At 46.6% G+C, this 14,517-nt stretch overlaps 1 long non-coding RNA gene across 1 annotated transcript; it reads right to left on the reverse strand.

The window, feature by feature from the left end:
- Positions 1-3,778: 3,778 nt before the first annotated feature.
- LOC142849452 (uncharacterized) lies at positions 3,779-13,289 on the reverse strand. The gene is made up of 2 exons (XR_012910579.1): positions 12,729-13,289; positions 3,779-4,825 (listed from the first exon to the last, which is right to left on the reverse strand). It is a non-coding gene; the product is annotated as an uncharacterized LOC142849452 (long non-coding RNA).
- Positions 13,290-14,517: the final 1,228 nt, after the last annotated feature.

The following is a 14,517-nucleotide window of genomic DNA, read 5'->3' on the forward strand; positions in this document are numbered from 1 at the left end:
CAACCAACATAGCTACAATGTGATGTTTTTATGTATGTGTGCATTGTAAAGTGTTTACTATACTCAAACCAATTAGCTCACCTACCACATACTTAGTTACTTAAATTCTCTCTAAAACAAACAAAAATTCTTGCTCTGCATTGTATTTCTAGAGAATAAAACTCTAACTGGCAAACTGGCAAATCATACTCTTAACCGGAGACCGCCAGTTCTCAGATTCTTTTCTTCTTTAGATTTATCTTTATTTTTTATGTGTATGAGAAGTGTCTTGTCCGTGTGAGAGTGTGTGCACCACGCATGGGTCTATCACCTTGGAGACCAGAAGAGGGTGGAAGGTTCCCTGCAACTGGGGTGCTGGGAACCAAACAACACTAGCTTTGTTTGCTCCTCTCTCTCCCACGCCACATCATCTATGCAGGGGTCAGCAGACACTTTGCTCTCCTCTCTCCTACGCCACATCATCTATGCAGGGGTCAGCAGACACTTTGTGGGGTTGGCTCTCTTTTTCACTTTTAGGTGGGTTCTGAGGATCAAACCTAGGCCTTCATACATGCACGGCCAACACTCACACACTGGTCCTCAGATCAGTCATTGTTTGAAGATAAATGCAGGTATTAGGTTACCTGGAACACTTAAATGTTAGCTGAATATAGTGATGTATGCCTGTAATTTAGTTCTTGGGAGGCAAAGGTAGAATAATAAAGTTTGAAGTCAGCCTGGTCTGTATAGTGAGTTTTTCCCCTGGAGATATATATATCTATGTATAATATATAATATTATATATATATATATATTAAATTTTCGAGATAAGGTTTCTCTGTGTGTCTTTGGAGCCTGTCCTGGAACTAGCTCTATAGACCACGCTGGCCTCAAACTTACATAGATCCACCTACCTCTACCTCCTGAGTGCTGGAATTAAAGGCGTGCGCCACCACCGCCTGGCTTTGGATTCCAATTTTTAAAAAGCAAATGATTGAACAAATGGAAGAAATTGGTTGCTCCAGTTAATTAAGGAGAGTGCATGAAGATGGAGTCATTCATTTATTAGTTGCATGGAGCTTGGGTACAAGAAGAAATTGACAGAAATGAACAGCCTTGGCTGGAGGTTTAATGGATAAGATTCAGACCCTTGCTTCCTGCTCTAGTCTCTTCTCTTCCCTGTTTTCATCTTTCTTTCTTTTCCTGTGTGTGGTCAAGGCTTTGGTTTTCAACCCATGGCTTTCTTACACTGCCTAGGCTAGCCCGAAGCTCCCAAGACAAGCAGTCAGCCTTTGCCTCGGCCGTCCGTGGTATGCATACACCACCATACTTCAACTTCACAATCCTTTGTATGATGGGTACAGAAAACACTTCAGGTTAAAGATTCCTTTTACATAATTGAGATTTTATTTTAGGTGATCTGAATGCCAAGCATATCCTGACAGTGACTGGGCTAAGCAGGACAGATGGGACACCTGAATTAGCACTTTGGCTTAGGGAGTGGAACCAGAGGACACAGCTAGTACAGCGTTTGTCAGGCCCAGAGCCCACACCGCATCCGAGCTCCATCCTGGGTGGGCAGAAAATGCTCTTCTTTGTGAGGAGTAGATGTTGCCTGTTTGGTGAGAAAATCTCCCTCTTCTCCCCAAAGAATTTATGTTCTCAAGCATCTTTCTAAATTGCCTAAGCTCCACCAGTAGAATCGTGCTTTTCACACACAGCTGAAAAACTGCTGAGTTGGGGAATTCCAACCTCTTCTTCAGATTGCCTTGCATTTGAAGCTAGCAAATTTCCTGGTATAACATAATGGATCAAAGAAGATATGCCTATGAAATTCCAAGTAGCTTATTAGTCTGCCAGCGGGCTATAGTCCCTGTGAAGTAAGAATTACAGTAGAAGACTTTTAAACTATTTTCTTTTTCTTTCTTTCTCTCTCTCTCTCTTTTTTTTTTTTTTTTTTTTTTTTTTTTTTTTTTTTTGCGACAGGCTTCCTTTGTAGCTTTGGAGCCTGTCCTGGAACTAGCTCTTGTAGACCAGGCTGGCCTCAAACACAGAGATCCGCCTGTCTCTGCCTCCCGAGTGCTGAGATTAAAGGCGTCTTTTTCTTTTCTTTTTTCTCTTCTTTCTTTCTTTCTTTCTTTCTTTCTTTCTTTCTTTCTTCCTTCTTTCCTTCCTTCCTTCCTTCCTTCCTTTTTTTTTGTTTTGTTTTTGTTTTTCAAGACAGGGTTTCTCTGTTTCTCTCTGTGACAGTCCTGGCTGTCTTGGAACTCACTTTGCAGACCAGGCTGTCTTGAACTCACTGAGATCCGCATGCCTCTGCCTCCCAAGAGCTGGGATTAAAGGCGTGTGGCACCAACACCTGGCTTCTTCTTATTTTTTAATCGTGTATATTTGTGTGCCTGTGTGTGGATTTGTGCATGTGCAGACAGTTCCCTCAGAGACCAGAAGAGGTGCTGGTCCCGCAGAAACAGAGGTGCAGGAGTCCTGGAGTGGGCAGTTGTGAGCTGTCTGGCGAGGACGCTGGGGCTTGAACTCTGGTCCTCAGCTCTTAACAGCCGAACCATCTCTCTAGCCTCTCCCTGCCTTTAGAATGATTTAGACTTTTGACTCTTGCACCAGGCCAAATGTCAGGCTGCATATTGTCAAGACTGTTACAATCTGTGCTTTCCTGAATTACATTCCCAATTCATCTCAAATACTTACATATTTTTTCCAGTAATGGGGATCACATTCAGGGCTGAGTATGAAAATGCTAGGCATATGCTCCAACACTGAGCTAAACCAACAAGCACTAAAAATTTTCTTTGTTTAGAGTAGGTTGACAAAAATGAAACCTGCCAGACACACACTTTTACAGCCACTACTTGGGCTGGGCAGTAGTGGTGCACGCCTTTAATCCCAGAACTCGAGAGACAGAGGCAGGTGGATCTCTGTGAGGTCGAGGCCAACCTGGTCTACAAAGCAAGTTCTAGGCTGTCCAGGACTATAAACTGAGATCAGGTCTCAAAAAACAAACAAACAAACAAAAAACTCTAAGCAAATTGTAGTCCTGTAATCCCAGGAGGCAGGAGGCTAGAGTGTGAACGTGAGCTACATAAGAAGAACCTATCTCAAGAAAACAAAATAATACAGGAAGTTTACAAAACTGGGGTTGTAGTAAAAGTCAAACAAAGCTTGTTGTCTGATCTGAGATGTGAGCTAGCAGCCAAACTTCCAGCAGGCTGGCCAGCAGCAAGTAATGCTTGCTCTGTTTTAACCCTAAACAAAAGAAGCAACTTAAAACAACCTGGGTGTCAACTGACCAGTTACTTTTCTATTGTGTTTCCTCTGCCTACTTCAGGAGGAAATGACCAGTTTGTTTTATGTATTTTGTTTCTGCTTCCTTCAAACCTTTACCTCTATAAAAGTAGGCTCTGGGCTGGGACTGTAGCCGAAGTGGTGTACTTGCCTGGCTTTTGGTTCAACACTACTGAAAAATCAGACGAGAAAACCAATCTGTTCTCTTTGACTCATTGAAGCATATACTGTATTGTATGGCTTGATTCTAGAATAAAATGATAAAATTAATATCTGTAAGAGAAGTTGTTGCCATTAAAGTTCTCATTTACATTAATTACTTACTGTGTGTATGTATGTGGATCTGCATGGCTGTCGGAGGCTGCTTGTTCACATTACTTACTGTGTGTATGTATGTGGATCTGCATGGCTGTCGGAGGCTGCTTGTGAAAGACCCTCAGAGAGGACCTTTTCCTCCAATGAAGTCCCCAGAACCAGGACACTCCGAGTCCAGACCACAGGATGCAATTAGCAAGAGGTTTATTGAGTAAACACAGGTACCTGCGGGCAGCAAAGTCTTTCGGAGGACTTGTGCGCCTGCAGACTGGGGGGAGGTCTTTTTATAGGGAAGAGCAAAAAGCAAGTTTACAGAAGCAAAAGCGTGGTTATCAGTCAACTGGAATGAGGCGGGGGCATGAATGGTTTCCTCTCTCAGCATGGGTGTCAGCAAGAAGCAAGTTTACAGAAGCAAAAGCGTGGTTATCGGAATGAGGCTGGAGGCATGAATGGTTTCCTCTCTCAGCATGGATGCCTGGCAACAGTCATCCTGTTCCTATCTTTATAGATATCCTGGTTTGCAGTCAACCTGCTTTGTTGATGTCCTATCTCATAGACACCCTGCTCTCTCAAGCACATGGGATGTTCTTATGAGAGCAGGCTGGCTGCTGATCCGGAGAATTTTTTTTAAAGGAAACAGGACGTTCCCCCAGGAGCATGCTAGCTGTGGGTTTTGAGGAGGGGGTCTGTAGGGTCTTTCACTTGTTCGTTCCCAGCTGCCCAGACCTGAAATAATTACACAGAAACTGTATTATATAAAACACTGCTTGGTCAGTAGCTTAAGAATATTGTTAGCTAGCTCTTATATTTTAAATTAACCCATTTTTATTATTTTATACTTACCAGTAAGGTTCCCAGGTGTCTGTCTCCTTTGGCGGCAGCTACATGGCGTCTCACAGACTTTGCCTACTTTCTCCCAGCATTCAGCTTAGTTTTCCTGCCTAGCTCTGTTCTGCCCTATCACAGGCCAAAGCAGCTTCTTTATTCATTTGCCAATAAAAGCAACATGTACCAAAGGACCTCCCACTCCAGCGCACGACACACATTAAAAGGTCAGAGGACAACGTGGTTGCAGTGGTCAGTTCTCTTCCACCTTCTTGGCAACTTTGGTTGTCAGTCTTGGTGGCAAGTGTCCTTACCCACCGAATCACCTTTGATAGTTCCTTACATCAGTTTTACAGATCAGCTGAGCTCCTTGTCCTGAAGGGAACTGGTTCTGCGCTGGCTGAGTAAGCTGTGACAGAAGGAGTGAACAGGAAATAAAAAACTTTTTGGGGGGTTTTGTTTTGTTTTAAGACCAGGTCTCATGTAGTTCAGTCTGATTTTGAACTTTCTGTATATGAAAGGATGGCTTTGAACTTCTGATCCTTCAGTCTTTGGCTCCCAAGTACAGCAGGACTGGACTGAAATCTTTTTAAAAATTTGTGTGTGTGTGTGTGTGTGTGTGTGTGTGTGTGTGTGTGTGTGTATGTAAGAGAGAGAGAGAGAGAGAGAGAGAGAGAGAGAGAGAGAGCGCTATTTGGTTAACTGGAAATGACCTGGGCTTTTCTTCAGAGTTTGCCCCCAGTGACACACCTCCTCCAGCAAGGCCACACCTCCTAATCCTTCCCAAACAGTTCTACCCACTGGGGACCACGCATTCAAATATAGGGGGGCTGAAGAGATGGCTCAGCAGTTGAGAACACATGTTCGTGCAGAGGGCCCAGGATTGATTCCAGCACCCACATGGCACCATGACAACAATCTATAATGGAATTGGATGCCCTCTTCTGGTGTGCAGACATGTTTCAGACAAAATGCCCATACACATAAAATACACAAACAAATAAATCTTAAAGTAAATATCTGAGCCTGTGGCAGCCATTCACATTCTAACCACCTAGGCAAGGGGTTGGGTGGGATTGAAGATGAGGAGCAACAGGGCACTCTCTTGGGAGCTATGGAAACAGTGAACTGTAAGTGACAGGCATGATTACCTCACAAGGCACAAATTCTGTCACACCTCCATTAATTCGAGGTTTAGAGACCTTACCATGGGGCAATCCAGCCAAGGGAGGCTTTCTCTTCCACCCCAGAGGAGTGTTGAAACCCTTAGGGACAAACTCACTTCACCCAGGACATGTCACGCCAGTGCCGCCATTTCAGTGCGGAGAGCACCAGCAGGCAGGAGCGCACGACATCTGGAATCTAAGTTCACAATCTTCTTACTTTTTTATTTGAGACAGAGTCTCACCATGTGGCCTTGCTGGTGTGGAACTAGATAAGGCCTGGAATTTGTGGCGCTCCACTTGCCTAGTCCCCCCAAGTGAAGAGATGGGTGGGCGAGCACACTACCACAGCCTGCTCACAACCGTGAGCTCGAACAGACAGGGTTTCTCTGTGCAGTCCTGGCTATCCTGGAACTCAATCTGGAGACCAGGCTGGTCTCAGAGTCAGATCCTCCTCCTCTGCCCCACAAGGGCTGGGAAGAAAGGTGTGTCCTCCCCTTCACCTGGCTCTGAGGAAGATCCTATTGAGTATGGTCACCATTCCTACCAGTGAACTCTCCTCAGGTACCCAGGGACTGTTTTTTCCTTTTGTCCTTCTTCTTTTAGATTTATTATTCTATTTCATGTGCATGTGTGTGTTTGTGTATGTAGAGAGGGAGAGAGGCAACCCTTATCAGGTCCGCAGTACTCTGTTTACACTTGATAATCTCAACCACCTGCCAAAGCAAAGATGGCCTGTCCCCAAGGACAAAGAACAAGAAACTTTCTGCCCCTGTTGTACTTGGCCTCCTCCAAGTTAGTTCTTCAGAAAAGGGAGGGCTTCCGTAACTATTTGAGGGACTTTCCCAAGTGCCACTTGCTCTGAAGGGTCCCCATCTGTGTGAGATGGGGAAAGGGGAGACGGGGAGAGTTCTTAGACATGAGCACCCCACATCTCTCCGTCAGCCTCCTTTTCCTGCAGTGAGCAGGAGACTTTGGGGAACATTGTCTCCGATAAAAAGATTTGGGTGCTAGTAAAATATGTTTAAAAGATAATCAAAACAAACCTCAAAACAGACCAGGACATCAGGGCTGGGTAGCTAAAGCAGGAGGATTACAGCAAGTTTGAGGTCAGCCTGAGATAGACAGTAAGCTCCAGGCCAGCATGGACTTCAGAAGAATGAGAATGTCTCAAACAAAACAAAACAAAATGGAACAACAGGATGGGTTAGTGAGTAAAAGTGCCTGATGCCAAGCTTGATAACTTGAGTTCAATTTATTTTTTCTTTCTTTTTTAATATATTTTTATTTTATAGGTATGGCTGTCCTTGCATGTATGTCTGTGCACCATGTGCATGCAGTGCCCTTAAAGGCCAGAAGAGGGCATCTTATCCCCAGGACTGGAATTATAGATGGTTATGAGACTCCTTGGGAGTGCTGGGAGTTGAACCCAGGTCCCCTGGAAGAGCCACCAGTGCTCTTAAGCTTAGACTACTTCTCCAGCCCCCTGGCATGGTGGAAGGGGAGAACCAGCTCCCTCGAGCTGTCCTCTGACCTCCCACTCAAGCCATGGCACTCCACCCGCCAGGGAAGATAATAATAAAACACTCTGAAACGTTGTGAGGCTAAACACACTGAAAAACTCCTACCCACGCACTAGGATGACTTTTTATTTTAGAGTACAGTAAGCAAGCATTGCTGAGAACGTTGAGAATTTGGACACTGTGCCATCTACACAAAAGGGGACAGGTGTGGCCACTGTGTACAGCGGCACAGCGGCTCCTCGGAAAGTGGAAAATAGTCTACGTCGTCGGCAGTTTCATTTCTAGCGATAAAACCAAAAGAACTGGGGATTCAAGATGACACTTGTATCGCATTTGTAGCGCCACTGCCCAATAGCTGAAAGTGTAAATAGCGCCACCAGGAGGAGTGGATAAACCCAGTCATGGAGAGCCAAAGAGCAGAGGACTCCCTGACCATTCGCAGTGGCCGAGAGGGCTGACGAGATGGCTCAGCAAGTCGGGCGCCTGCCACCGCGTCTCACACGACTCACAGTAGGAGAGAATCGGCGTCTGCAAGTTGTCCTCCGACCTCCACACAGATGCAGCACACACACACTACATGTAAAAGAGTGACCCTTGATAACATTACAGGAACTGAAATAATTTTTTAGGCATAAAAGGCAAACATGCTTTGATCCCAGATATATGAAGCTAAATGGAAATTACCAGTGAGTCATTGTTTTAAATTGAGTTTCTGTGCTAGACTCCAAGAGACTACTTGAAGACAGAGTAACTCATGTTAAAGTTCCAGTCACCAAAGCTGAAACTGAGCTCTTTATGTGACCTTCTGTTTATGCAACAAATAAGGAACCTGGAGTAAGCCGATGTTAACCAATTTCTGCAAGGAAAGATGATGGTCTTCCTGGTTTTGGCTCTGCCTCCACTCGGCCTAGCTACAAAACCTCCTTTGTTTCACCCACTGGGACATTTTGTGGAGCTATGCCCGATTCTAGGATCAACAAGAATCACTAGGATTTTGACTTTCAACTAATTAATGAATTAACAAATTCCAGGTTGGCCTCAAATGTCTGCTCTGGCTTCCACCTCCTGAGGTGGGTTCTCGGTATGAGTCACCAAGCTTTTTTAGGTGGTTTATTTTGCCTTACAAAGTGCTTCTGTATGTTCTAGGGAAGTGGCCTAGCACTGTGCTGCATCTTAGTCTTCTTCTTACTTTTAATTTTAATAAGAACCTCACTAAGTTGCCCAAGGTTGGCTTTTAACTAACTCTGTAGCTTGTGATCGTAAACTTGTGATCCTCTTGCCTCCATTTCCAGAAAATCTAGGATTATAGGTCTGCTCTATCAGGGATTTATTTACTTATTTATTTAGGCAAAGTCTCATACTGTAGCCAGGCTAGCCTGGAATTTTACTATGTCACTCAGACTGGCCTCAAATGCACAGGAATCTTCTTGCCTTTTTTTTTTTTTTTTGACAGTGTTTCTCTGTGTAGCTCTGGCTGTCCTGGAACTCATTTTGTAGACCAGGCTGACCTTGAACTCACAGAGATCGGCCAGCTTCTGCCTCCTGAGCGCTGGGACTAAAAGTGTGCGCTACCACTGCTGGGCTTGCCTCAGCCTTTTAAGTACAGAATTGCAGGCATGTCTTATTTGGGATCTTTAAATTAAAGGCAGATTTTCTCTTTTGGCAATGAGGTGCTTACAATAGGCAAATCATTAAGACAAAAAGCACAATCAGAGGATAGTAGGGGCTCGGAAAGGAGACCGGGTGTTCCTAATTAACGGTCTCAGAGCTGTTTGGGATGAGGAGAAAGTCTGGAAGCAGATCACAATGACAGTTATAACATTGTCAGTATACTTAAATTCTGTATCTAAAATGCTCAGTTTTATACCTTACATATTTTACCACATGCTTACAAAATACTGAGGCTACTTATGTTTGCAGAGATTTGTAGCTGAGCAGGGGTGCGAAAGAAGCCTGTTTTCATTCCAAGAGCTTCCACGGGCAGAGGGCTTCCTTCCCATGTAGGACTGAGAGATGATGTGTGGCAAGTATGGAGTCCTACCCAGTCCTGTGCAAACAGGTGCAGCCTCTTCCCTTCATCCCGCCAAAGATTCTCAGGGATTAGAGTCTTCACCTTCCTGACCATTGTACAGATGGAGAAACTAAGGCCACCTCAGTCCTGGGAGCAGATCAGAGTAGGCACAGTGTCCCCAAGAGGTAATAACCTATGAAATCTGTATTTTACAGCTTCATCAACTGGGTTAAGGTGGGGACAGGTCACTGACAGCCAAGATGGTTCCACACACAGATGAAGATTAAGACACCTAATCTGAAGCATTTCCCTGTCTCTCCTCCTACCTGATGTTATGGTCACAGTTCCTGCTTGTGTCCTCAGGAGGCCTCTTAGGGGACAAAATAACAAGATAACAGATGGCCCGAGCACAAGGTTCCCAGATTAGCTTATCTGGCCAGCAAACTGTCGCACGGAAGCAAAGCTTTCCACAGACTCTAGTGGACATGGGGGCTGGAGGGACCCGAGATCTGGAGGTTCCGGGAGGATAGATACTTCCCTTATCTCCAGTGCCTTCCAGGCATGAAATCCCCTGGCCAAGCAACAGGGCTTCAGACTTTCCCCCAGAAAAGTGAAATTTAATAGAATTCCACATCCAACAGCAGGGTTCCTTCTGAGCAGTTCTATGAAAAAGGCCCGAGGCCGAAGTTAAGTCCAGTGCACTTGTCCAGAGCTGTGCTCAGAGCAGGTTGATTCCAAGGGAGTTTTGTTCAAGCAAAGGCTCTGAACTAGGAAGGGCACTGAGGAGCCCATGGAGAGAGCCGGTGACAGGGTCTAAGTGTGTGGACAGACCAAGGTGATTTAAGGCCTCGCCCTGCCTAGGATGGGAGAGCTGGGAGGGTTTCACAGCAGGCGGACTCTTTCATTTGAAATCTAGGCCACCTTTGGGAGTCGGGCAGGCCCAAGGGTGGGAGTGAAGGAATGAGCTTATCAGAGATTGTAGTTCTGCCTTGGGGCCCGATCTCCGGAGCAGTGAGCTCTCAGTGTCAGTCAGGATGGGACAGGGCAGAGCCGCTGTGAGTCTTTGCCAGGATTGAGGTGGTGTGGCTGTCTCGTCAGTATACTTCAGAAGGCATCGCGGGGCTCTGACCGCCCAGGAGCTTAGGATGTTGAGTCACACCACTCCTGGAAGTTATCCTGAGACACCCGGTCTGGCTCTGTCTGTCCTGCTGACCCTGCCCTCCTGGAGGCACGGCTTTTCTGCTTTTAGTCCCCACTACAGCACCCGGGGCAGCTGGGGAACCCAGGGAGCAAAAGGGAAATTGACTCAGCCACAATTTGGGGTCCTGGTGTGCTGGAACCAGAAGGGGAGCAGTTTGTCTAACACAACTTTCCACTTTATGGGGAAGAAACTTAGATCCCAGCCTTGACAGACAGACTCAAAGACTGTACAGTGAGTGGAAGAGATCAGGTGGCAGGACTTGCAGGGAGAAGCAATCACCTGGGCTACAGTAGGGAGTCTCACATCTGGTGAGTCTCAATGTGAGGTCTGCCAAGCAGTCACCTTAGGAGATGCCCCAGTTTGCTGATAAGCCTACACATGGGTATTGACAAAGAAGGACCTTTTTAATAAAGACACTCTGCACTTATCCAGCATGCTGTATTAATTTGTTCAGATTATCCTTATAGTATAAGTAACAGTTTTAATGAGTTAGGTAGAAAAGTCACAGATATCATGAACAAGGCAGGGAACTTTAGCTAGTGAGACTAGATCAGGAAATCCTGGGTGGAAAGGACAGGCAGAGAAGAGATGTGGGAACAGGCCAGGTCTAAACTGTAGTTGTAGTTGTGTGTTGACCGAGGTGTCTGTCCCACCCAGTCCTGCAGCTGTTCATCCCAAAGAAACACACAGAGGTCTACATTAATCATAAACTGGTTGGCCTATTAGCTCAGGCTTCTTATTAACTAACTCTTACATCTTATATTAATCCACTATTCTTGTCTGTGTTAGCCATGTGGCTTGGTACCTTTGTCAGCCAGGGATTCTCATCTTGCTTCCTCTGTGTCTGGGTGACCACTGCAGACTGACTCTTTCCTCTTACCAGAATTCTCCTGTTCTGGTCACCCCACCTATACTTCCTGCCTGGCTACTGGCCAATCAGCATTATATTAAGATACAAGTGACAAATCTTTACAAAGTATGAATCCACTGTCCCACAGCAGTTGTGCTATAGAAGTGTGTGGGGATGCACTCTGCCTTTTGCTCACTCTACACCCCAGTTCTCTCCCTCTGATGGACAGGTCGGGGGGCAGCTTCCCTGTACTTTCCATCAGAAGGAACTCGCAGGTCACCCTCATCTGGGGTATACCAGCCCTTCTGGGGCTTGGGTTCTTGTCTGTGATGTGATGGGGTGGACTTGCCTGGGGGGGTTGTTGGGTTAGAATTAGGGGAGGGGCACACTGGCAACCAAAGTTTTCTGGTAGATAGCGCTAAAGAGGACCATCTTACTCTTTATTCCACTATCCTCCCCGCCACTCCATGTTGCCCCTTCTTCTCTTGATGCCTTTTTGGGACAGAGTCTCACTAAGTTGCTTAGATTTGCCAGGCAGTGGTGGCTCACACCTTTAATCCTAGCACTCGGGAGGCAGAGGCAGGCGGATCTATGTGAGTTTGAGGCCAGCCTGCTCTACAGAGCGAGTTCCAGGACAGGCTCCAAAGCTACAGTAAAAAAAACCAACCAAACAACCAAACAAACAAAAAAACCAACAAAAAAAACAAAAACAAAAAAAGTTGCTTAGATTTTCCTTCAACTCGCTATGCAGCTTAGGCTAGTCTTAAATTGATGTTCCTGCTTTAGCCTTCCAAGTGCTTGAATTGCAGCGTGTAACTCCACATGTGTCTGCTCCACCTCTGAGATGCCGTGTTTCAGAAACAATAATAGAGGAAAAGGCTTGAGTCTGGAAACGACTGGTAATCACTTCTCAGTTATAACACAGGGGTTGCCCCACAACGGGCAGTTGGCATTTCCATCTCCACCTGATCTTGTGGAAGCCCTGAGCCTTCCCCCAGCTCCAGCTTCCTTCTCTCCCACAGCAATCTAGTCAAGTTGCTGGCGTTTTCACTTCCCCATTACCCACAAATGATTGGAAGACAACTCCTTTCTTTTCTATGTCCCTGGGGCTCAGTAGTTCATCTGAACCAGAAAAAGTACTAAGTAACTGCTTGAGCAAATCGGCAGAGAGCAAGCACACTGGACGGAATGTCCTCCTAGGCCGTGCCATTGGTCTACACCTGAATACCTAGAAGGAAGCAGGAGCCAGCGTCAATCGCCTCGGGAAAGGCAGGGCCAGCTGACCTTGGTGAGAAAAGTGGCAGGCTCCGGCCACTTCTTTTGGTTTACTTTCTGCTGCCCTCCTTGCTTTTCTGGTTCAGCAACGCCCAGGATTCTGGGCATGTCTGGCCTTCTAAAAATACACACGCTGCCCAGAGCCTCCCAGATGTCTGAGCGCTGAGTCTGTGATTTCCCTGCTTGTAATGGGACAGTCCAGACAGACATGAGCAGCCCAGGGTGGCTCAAGCCACTTCCTCTGCCTCCCACCCACCAGCCCACCAGGAGCTCGGCCCCATCTCCTTACCCTTGCAAAGCAAAGAAGGCTAGACTCCATAGACTGCTGACTCCAGGAATTCCTTGGGACAGATGAGAGAACTGATGTCCAAAGACCCATCCAAGACACTGGTGATACTCAGGCCGTCCCTGCTGGTGCCTCTCTTCTGTATGGTGCCTGAGATCTGGGCTTTGAGTCCAGTCTGATGCCCTAACCTATCAGTTGGAAGCCCTGACAGCAGAGACCAGAGGAACTCTAGAGTCTCTACGGTGCCTGAAAAGTGTCCCATCTAGAGGTCACACCAGTGAGTGAAGACTGGTAAGTAGGGTCCCCTGGGAGACAGAACTTTTGCATTTTAGGCCAGGGTCAGCTGCCATGATGCTGTGCCTGAAGCCATGAACCGACAGTCTTTGGGGAGTTCCTGTCCTCCCATGGTGTGGGGGAAGGCCACACCTGCTGACTGCTCTCTGCTCTAGGTTAGCTTCTCTTACACACCACTCCACAACCCCCTCCCCAGCCCAGTTCTTCACGTGACGCCACTTCTGTCCTCTGGTTCTAGATGCCAGGGGTGAGCAACCCTTCTCTCCTAATTCATTACATGACCTTGTATAAGGAAGGCGTTGGCCTTTTTGAGGTCGCAGTTTCACTACCTCTAAATTGGAGAAATGAGCCAGGCATGGTAGTACACCTCTAGAATCCCAGCCCTGGAGTCTGAGGGAGGAGGACTGTGGTGAGTCTGAGATTGCCCTGGCCTACATAGCAAGTGCCAGGTCAGCCAGTGCTATAGAGCAAGACCCTATCTCAAAAGACAAAACAAACAAAAAACACACAAAAAGTTGAATGTGATAGCTCATGCCTTTAATTCAAGCCCTCATGAGACAAAGAGGAAGGCAGATCTGACAGGTTTACATTGTCAGTTCCAGGACTAAACAGTGAGACTCTACCTGAGAACATTATTAATTTAAAGCCGTAGAGGGCTGGGCTGGGGATGTAGCTCAGTGTAGAATACTGGCCTGGCATGCTTGAGAGCCCAGGCTTGGTCCACAATGCAAAAACAACACAGTAAAATGGAACAAAACAGTAAAGGGGAAAGTAGAACGGCTCAGTCACAGAACACTTGCTTAGCTGTGAAATCCCTAGGGCTTGCTTCTCAACATGGCCAATAAAAAATTAGTCAATTTAATTTAAAGGAGATCTGATGCATTTCTTCATCTCCTACAGAGAGGCACCATGGGGCTGGCATGATGGATGAGAGAGGAAAAGGCACTTGCTGTACAAAACTGAGGACCCAAGTTCAAACCCATGGACCCACATAGAGGTGGAAGAACAGAACCAACTTCACAAAGTTGTTCTCTGAGCTGACATGTGCTCTGAGTCCACACTGTATCGTCCACACGCGTGCTGAGTCCACACTGTATCCACACGTGTGCTGAGTCCACCTGTATCCACACGCGTGCTGAGTCCACACTGTATCCACACGCGTGCTGAGTCCACACTGTATCCACACGCGTGCTGAGTCCACACTGTATCCACACGCGTGCTGAGTCCACACTGTATCCACACGCGTGCTGAGTCCACACTGTATCCACACGTGTGCTGAGTCCACACTGTATCCACACGCGTGCTGAGTCCACACTGTATCCACACGTGTGCTGAGTCCGCACTGTATCATCCACACGCGTGCTGAGTCCACACTGTATCATCCACACGTGTGCTGAGTCCACACTGTATCCACACGCGTGCTGAGTCCACACTGTATCCACACGCGTGCTGAGTCCACACTGTATCCACACGTGTGCTGAGTCCACACTGTATCGTC

Source organism: Microtus pennsylvanicus, chromosome 5 (assembly GCF_037038515.1).
Source record: "Microtus pennsylvanicus isolate mMicPen1 chromosome 5, mMicPen1.hap1, whole genome shotgun sequence".
Classification (NCBI taxonomy): domain Eukaryota; kingdom Metazoa; phylum Chordata; class Mammalia; order Rodentia; family Cricetidae; genus Microtus; species Microtus pennsylvanicus.